Source organism: Onychostruthus taczanowskii, unplaced genomic scaffold (assembly GCF_017590055.1).
Source record: "Onychostruthus taczanowskii isolate IOZ18803 unplaced genomic scaffold, ASM1759005v1 scaffold19, whole genome shotgun sequence".
NCBI lineage: Eukaryota > Metazoa > Chordata > Aves > Passeriformes > Passeridae > Onychostruthus > Onychostruthus taczanowskii.
The window spans coordinates 10,951,034-10,959,120 of record NW_024499128.1 but is presented as its reverse complement, the minus strand read 5'-3'; the positions used below and the strand labels follow the sequence as shown (position 1 = coordinate 10,959,120).

General features: G+C 55.6%; 1 long non-coding RNA gene across 1 annotated transcript; it reads right to left on the bottom strand.

The window, feature by feature from the left end:
* Positions 1-1,858: 1,858 nt before the first annotated feature.
* LOC121334674 lies at positions 1,859-6,624 on the bottom strand. Its single transcript, XR_005952469.1, has 2 exons — positions 5,978-6,624; positions 1,859-5,365 (listed from the first exon to the last, which is right to left on the bottom strand). It is a non-coding gene; the product is annotated as an uncharacterized LOC121334674 (long non-coding RNA).
* Between the last annotated feature and the right edge of the window lie 1,463 nt (positions 6,625-8,087).

Below are 8,087 nucleotides of genomic sequence, written 5' to 3'. Positions count from 1 at the left end.
TTCTCCATCCATACTGCATTCATCCTCTCTCCAAGCTCTCCAAGAGCCTCAGACCCTACAGACCCTTCAGATTTGGTCCCTTGCCCACCGAGTTGCCCCAGGGCTGTTCCAGGTGTCCAGGAGGAGCTCGGGTACCTCATGGATACCCAGGGATGCTGGGTTATCTCTGGGGGTAACCATAGTAACGGAGCAGCATCTCTGCTCTCCTGCTGGCAATTTGCTTTTTCATCCTACATTAAGGTGGACCCTCTCCAACTCCTTTCTCCCCCTCCATAAAGGCAATACCAAGAGCTGTGCCAGAGGGGCCAGCTCTTCCACTCCATCCCACACCAGGTTTCATCCCACTAAAACCAGGATCCAGCCAGGGAACCAGCCTCCAGCACCCTGCAGGGAGTCCAGGAAGGCAGCAGCTGGAATTTCTCCTTAACACAGATTTGTAATTGTGAGTGGGACAAAATTAGGGGTTTCCTTACACTTGTTGTTAACAGGTCACTGTCAAGGTTAAAAACCTCAAATACTTTAATTTTTTTTAATTGTAAAATGCCTCTACTAGCAATAACACTCCAGCTTATTAATATGGATTGGCTTTTTTTCAGTGCAGAATGTAATTATCACCCGCTAAGTACTTTGTTCACCTTTCACATTTCTCCTCACTCGGGGAAGGCAAACACATGAGTCAGCGTCCCTTTTTCTGTCACTTTTAGGCAGTTTTTTTTGTGACAAGCCATTGTGAATCAGCACAACACTGCAAAGTTCAGGTCACAAACGCTCCTGAGGTGTTGCTCACAGGGAAATACAGTGATTTTTACAACGGAGGTGAAGGACATCTCCTGTCTTGACCCTGGGCTTTGGGGGGAAACCCCAAATGAATAAATCTGGAATCACACCGGGTTCGGTGGTGCTGATTTAAGGGGAGAAGTGAGAAGGGTTTCCCGTGGGATATCAGGATGGAGAGGATGTGCTCAAGCAGACAGATCAGCATCCCTTCCCCAGCCAGCCGACACTCCCTCTCCTCTTCCCCTGCAGCTGGCACATTTATTTTGGAAACACCTCATTAGTGTGTAATTAAACCTTCCCCTCTTTGCCTGACGACCCCCAGCACCACTCGGGCCCCCAGGCCGGGGCTCTCCTCGCTGTCCCCATCCCTGCTCCGGGCCGGGGGTCCCGGACCCTCAGGGCTGGCACCGGCGGGGGGATGCCCCCCAAAACCCCGTTCTCCGTGGGTCGGCATCCCCGCCTCGGGGGCTTGCTGTCCGTTTGGGTTCGTGGCTGACTCAGCCCCAGATGGTTCTGGAGCGCTTATATAACGCGTGTTTTGGCGGGGGCCGGGACGCGGAGCGCGGCGAGGAGGTGGGCGCGGGGGCGAGGGAGGGAACAGAGCTAAAGATAAGCCTGGCAGCTCTGTCAGAGCTTTGCCAGGCCCCGCGGGAGCCGGCAGGGGAAAGGCTGCTGGGATCGGGCACCGAGCTGGCAGCCGGGTCCCCTCGCCATCCCTGCTGGCACCTCCGTGGGACCCGCCCTTGCCGGGCTCACCTCCCTCTGCCTCTCACAAACAGACCGAAAATCACCCCTGCTGTTTCACAATAGGTTTTTTCCTCCTGGTGTTTCATGATCCGGGTGCAGTTTTGGGTTCAGGACTGAAGGAAGCTGGGTAAAGATTTCCCAGACCCCTCATCCCCATCCCTCCTTCCCACCCTCTCCTCTGCTTCACCGGTGGCTGCTGACCAGCACTGGAGCTCACAGTGGGAGCAGAAAACTGATATTTCTCTTGAAGGGATGTTTTGGGTGACCTTTGACCTCTGTAGAAGTCTTCCTCCTTTTCTCAGTTTATGATTTCAATGTACACACAAAGATGACCCTTGTTTTATGGGAGTTTTATTTTCATGCTCTGGAGATCTGCTAAATAAAAACCATTCTAACACACAGGATGTTCTGGATGTGATGGCTCTTCTCAGGTGGGGCAGCTGCAGGGTTTGGGGCAGGTAATTCATCACCTGAGGCACTGCTGCATGTCCCTCAGCAAAGGGTTAACCACGAGCCCCCAGACATGGATTTTATTTGTCTGGAGCTGCCCCAACAGGAGCCTTCCCCAACCCCACTGATTTCATTCCCAAATCCCTTCTTTCCCAAAGCCCTGGCTACAGGGCAACCCCAGGGGCTGCTTGGGGGTCCTGGAGTGAGGCAGATCCCTCAGCCCTGGAGGGATTCCTGGGGGGCTGGGGGTCCCTGCTGCAGGAGGGATGGAATGGAGAAGACCCCTGGCCACGTCCTGCTGGGCAGGATGTCATCTCTGAGCACTGCACACTGACACCAGCTGCGGGGGTGACAGCAGGAACAGGCTCTGTCAGGAGAAGGAGCACTGAGGGCTGCTACCAGCCCTCAGATGGTGGCAGGAAGTCCACAGCTCCTGATAATTAGGAGAAAAAGTAAACAAATCCTTCTGCAAAAGACAACGTTGCGGGGAGAAGCTCAGGCCTGGGCTCCTGCCAGCCCTGGATTTGCAGAGCTGCCCACGCAGGATGGGAGCAGAGAGGGGATTGTCCCCCTAAGGTCGGGGGGACAAGGGTGGCTCTTGGTGGCTGCCAGCCCAGGTGGGGGGGTCTGGGTGCCCCCCTCACCTGCAGGTGTCTGAAGGCCCCTCCCAGGGCAGGTGTCCATCCCAGAGCCCCCAGCACAGAGAGGAGTGGATTTATGGGAGCAGGAATCTGGGGATTACGCCGCCAGAGTCTGACCAGCCAAAAATTCTTAAAAATCAGAATATCCGTAGCTCAAATCCAGCTTAAAAGTCAAACCAATCATCCAAACCATCTGCCTCACCACTGAAGATAATACTACTTTTATTGTTTCCATAAGCTGCTAAGCAGCTTTTCAGCAAGAAAAACCCTCTCTGCTGGGACATTTGTGGCCGTGGGACAGCACGGTGGCCTGCCCGGTGGCAGCCAGCTCCTGCTAGGATGGGGAAGCAGGGGAGGCTGTAGTGACCTGGGGGATGCAGGGAAGGGATGGTGCTGGGGGTTAAATTCTCTGTGCCATGGTGCAGGTAACCACTGGCAGCCACCTGCTGCCATCCCCCTGGAAATCCACCAATGGAAGAGGGTGGCACTGCCAGCTCTCCTCTAAGACATCCCAAAATTTTCTGGAGGCTCTGGCAGCTGAGGGTGATGTGTGGCAGGCTGAAATGGGAGCTGCCCGTGCTGCTGCCCACCTGACCTTCTCCCAGGGGTATTATTAGCCCATCAGCAGCAGCCAGCTCCAGCCAGGAGCTTTCCATCTGCAAGTCCTCCCTGGCTGTGGGCCAGAGAGGGGAGCTGGGCACCATCCTCCCTGTTTCCCTGGGGAGATTTGGGTTGGAAGGGACCTTAAAAATCATCTCGTTCCAACCCCCTGCCATGGGCAGGGACACCTTACACTGGACCAGCCCTATCCAGCCTGGCCTTGGACACTGCCTGGGCAGCCACAGCTCCTCTGGCTACCTCTGCCAGGGTCTCACAGTCAAGAATTTCTTTCCAATATCCCAACTAACCCTGCCCATTGTTAGTTTGAAGCCATTTGCTCTTGTCCTGTCATTCCAGGCCCAAAGTCCCTCTCCAGCTCTCTTGTAGACCACCACACTGAAGGCTTCCAGCCACTCTCCAAATTCTGCTCACCATTTCCTGGAAGATTTCCATGTCCAGCAGAGATTAGAGTGTCCTGCCTCTCCTAGACCCTCCCTGTTTCATCCCTTGAAATGGCTGCTGTGCAGCTCACCCTCTGCCAAGACCTCACTGTAGCAGCCCCTAGGTGAGCTGTAGGACCCACTTAGAGCTCCCTGGGTAACAAAAGCATCACCTGTCCTGTCCTTATCTGACATCCCGACAGACAGACACCCCCCTCAGCCATGGATTTCCAAACTGGGCAGGTACAAGTATGAAAAGGCCAGGTTGGATGGAGCTTGGAGCAGCCTGGCCTAGTGGAAGGTGGCAGGGGACTGGAACACTCTCTGCTGCCTGTGAGCCTGCACTGATGCAGCGAGAGCACAGGAGCTCGTTAATGAAATCACCCTGGAGCTGCTGACATTGTGCATTGGTGCTGCTGACTGGCTGCTCCTCCTGCTTTCACCCAGGGTGAGTTTGCTTGGAGAGGCTGTTATCCCGTGGGAAGACACCTGAAACAAAACTCTTTTCCTTGTGTGGAAATAAGGAAGGAAAAAGAGCTGATAGAACAGCAACCAACAAGCCAAGAGGAACGTGCACTATAGATCATCCAGCTTTTATTTTGTCTGATTTTAAGTGCCTGGCAGTGAGTTGGCCCTTCCTGTCCCCTGGGAGAGGCAGAGAGTGCCCAGCTCACCAGAGCACCCTGCGTTTGCTGCCTCTGCTGCAGAGCCCCAGCTGCCAGCTCCACGTGGCACTGGAGCCACCACTGTCACCTGGAAAGGGACTTTGCAGCTGGCACGGAGCATTTTACACCTGCTCAACCACAGCCCAGGACACCCTCGGCTGCCCCACGTCTCTGGCAAGGTGGGCTCTGATTTTGTGCCTCCTCAGGAGGACTCTCCTGGATGTTTGGCTCCTCTGCAGCACCCGACCATGGCAGGGGATGTACCAGACTCCAGGATGGCTCCATTCCTTCTCCACCTCCCAACCTCTGCCCCGGGCTCGCCTGGGGGACCTCACTTGCAGCTGCCAAAGCCACATCACTGATTTTTAATTAGGGAGAGGTGCAATTAGTGAAACACAGCAGAGTGAGAGAAGCCCTGGCCTGTCAGTGTTGGCTGTGAGGTCCCTGACACTTTCCCTGATCAGCCCAGGAAGACACGTTGCCTTGACTGTGACAGTCCAGAGAGTGGGGGAGGCATCAGACCTTGCTAAATCCCAGCTGGATTTAGCTCCTGCTAAATGTCTGCAGAATATCACCCAGCAGAGCAGTCTGGAAGTTTTCCCCTCTGGAAAACGGACAGGTGCTACCCATAGCTTTACTGCTCTTGTGTGTGTGTGTGCTTTGTCCACACAGCAAGGGAAGGGTTGTGCTGAGAGTGCAGAGTGCTTTGTGCCTGCATCCCTTCCACCACGTGCTTCCAGTCCTCTGGATGAGCACAGGCTCTTTGATCTCAGCATCAGAGATGTCCACACACTCCCAGGGATCCAGGGAGACAAAGGGTCAGACCTTTGGAAAGCTGTGTTAGGCTCAATGAATCCATTGCCAGATTTCCACATGCTCCCACATCATCCATCCTTATCCTGCTGCAGGAGGGATTTGCTGCTCCAAGCTGCAGGTCCTCGGCTGACAGTGCAGTGCTGGGGCTGCAGATCCCACCAGTGCCATTTCCGAGATGCTGGCAAACATCCCCTCAGGAGGAAAGAAGCTCAGCCAAGCCTGAAATGACCTGCTGGGGCAGGGTAGGCTCCTGTCACTCTGGCATCATGTGCTGGGATTTATATAAAAGGGGATTCTTTGCAGGATGGCCTGCAAAGGGGGGGTGTTTGCAGTGTGTGGCTCCCAGACCACAGCCCCAGGCTCAGGGAGACTCCCAGCCTCTGCCACAGAGCACTTGGCTCCCACTGAGGTCAGGCTGGACTTGTGTGTTGGGTCACAGCACCGGGGCTGTGTGATGCTGCTCAGGCCTCTGAACAGTGATCACACGTGTGATGCCACACATGCCTGCACCCCCAGCTGGGGCACAGCACCCTGGTGCCTCTTCCTCATCCCATACCTGAGAAATTAATGTTCCTGTGCTCCCACAGAGCCACTCTCTGAACAGACCCCATCCCCCTGCACCCTGTGCCCCCAGACCCCAGTGCAGCTCTGCTCCCTCCCCAGCACAGACCCTGTGAGCTTTCTCCAGTCACAGCTGCTCCCACACACTTCCCAGACTTTGATTAACTCCAGGCTCCTCTCTTTTCTCAGCCCCTTGGGAAATAAAACTCTCCAGTGCTGCAGATTATTTTCAGGTGCTGGAGAAAGCAGGGGCTGAACCCTCTGGCCTTGCCACACTCACCTCTGCTGAGGCTGGGGATGGATCCAGAATGGATTCTTGTTGGAAAGGTGCTCCTGTGTTGCCAAGGACATTGGCAGATTTGACTGGCTTGCCAAATTAGTCAGCTCAGAGTTTATCACAGCCACATCTGCCAGGCTGGCTGTTCTTCTGGGACAGCACCAGGAATGAACTGGGCTCTCTGGCGCTGCTCAAACACAACCCAGTGTGGAAACCATATGGAAAAAGAGGCAGGCTCAGAGATGGAAGCATTGCAGTGGTTCCTGGGAGCTGGGCTTCCCTGGCTCCACCACGCTCCTTTCTGTATCCTTGGTCCCCTCCTGAATGCCCATGGCTCAGCTCTGTCACAAACTGGTTTCCAGCTCCTATCCCAGTACCAAAGCACAGCCACTGCTTTGATGCCCCAGACTGGACTGCAAAGCCCTAAGCCAGCTCAAGTGGGAGCATCCGTGGTTCCCACACTGCAGGAGCATCCCCTCTCCTGCTGGGGCCTCCAGGGCAGGCTCATCCAAGAGAAAGGATCCGTGAGGAGGAGCAGCCACCCTGCCTGCCCAGCCCTGTCCCCTCATACCTGCCTGCTCCTGCTCCCTCATCCCTGTCTGCTCCCCGCCTGCTCCCTGTCCCTCATCCTGTTCCCTCATTCCTGCCTGCTCCTGCTCCCTCATCCCTGCCCGCCCAGCCCTGCTCCCTCATCCCTGTCTGCTCCCTGCTCCCTGTCTGCTCCATCCCCTCATCCCGGTCCCTCATCCCTGCTCCTCATCCCTGCCTGCTCCCTGTCCCCTCATCCCTGTCCCTCATCCCTGTCCCTTCATCCTTGTCCCCTGCTCCCTGTTCCCTCATCCCTGCTTGTTCCCTCACCCCTGTTCCCTCATCCCTGCCTGCTCCCTGTCTGTTCATCCCTGTCCCTTCATCCTTGTCCCCTGCTCCCTGTTCCCTCATCCCTGCTTGTTCCCTCACCCCTGTTCCCTCATCCCTGCCTGCTCCCTGTCCCTCATCCCTGCCTGCTCCCCCGGACATGTGCAGGCACGGTGGCAGGACAGGCGATGCCAGCGCTCCTCGGGCACTGTCACCTGATCTCCGCCACCCCCGCTCCGAGGCCGGACAGAAATAAACCCGGGTTTAAATAAACCCGGGAGCGCAGCGGCGGAGCCGCCCTGGCACGGCCGGCCCGGGCTGAGCCCATCGCTGCAGCGATAATGCCCGTTCCAGTCACTGATCCCACAGAAATGCAGATATTCCCCTCGCGCCTCTCCAGCCTCCTGCTGCAGAGAAACCATGGCTCAGGAGCAGCTGGGAGAGAAAAGGACATGTTTTTTTCCCCTAAAATGTGAATTTTCTTGTTGATAGAAGGTTCCTTCATTGTGGGGCGAGGATAAAGTTTCCACAGGAATTACTTTTTTCCTTTAAAGTTTTAATTTGTTTAAGAAGAAGGGCAAAACAACACCCTCACATTATATCCTGAAAATATAAAGCCTGAAGCTCCATCTCCCCTGGTCCTGGCAGGGCCCAGCGTTCCTGCTGGGCAGCAGCTTTTTGCTATGTAAAATTGGCATCTCCCTGCAGCTTCCATGGTGCTTCCAAGCATGTGCAGAAATACCTGTGGAAGGGCGTGCTGGGGCCAGCCAAACTCATTTCAGTCGTGACCTAAGCAGGTGCTTGGTAGGAAAGGTCCAAAGCTGGGGCAGTGGCTTTGGCAGGACAGCACCAGAGCTTTGTGGTGACAGAGGGACACCACAGCCAGCGATTTGGGGTCTTCTTCAGCGCTCAACCAAGACACACCTGAGACAAACAGGCCTACAGAGGGGCTCAGCATTTCTGTGGTATCTCACATCCATTTCTGTGGCTGGAAAGTTGCCTTTACATCCCTCATTTGTCCTGTGGTGGAGAAATACAAGAGATTCTGCCTCAGAGGATCTTTATTTGCAGCCACCCCAGCCCTGGCTGAGCTCAGGATGTGCCCCAGCTCTGCATCAGCAGCCCCAGGAAGGTTTTGCCACAGGACACCCCACCAGCAGAACCAAAAAATGAGCACCAGCTGCATCTCCTCGTGCTCCAGGTGTCCAAGTGGCTTCCAGGGCCCCTGCCCTGAGCAGGAGACATCAAAGTCTCTGCC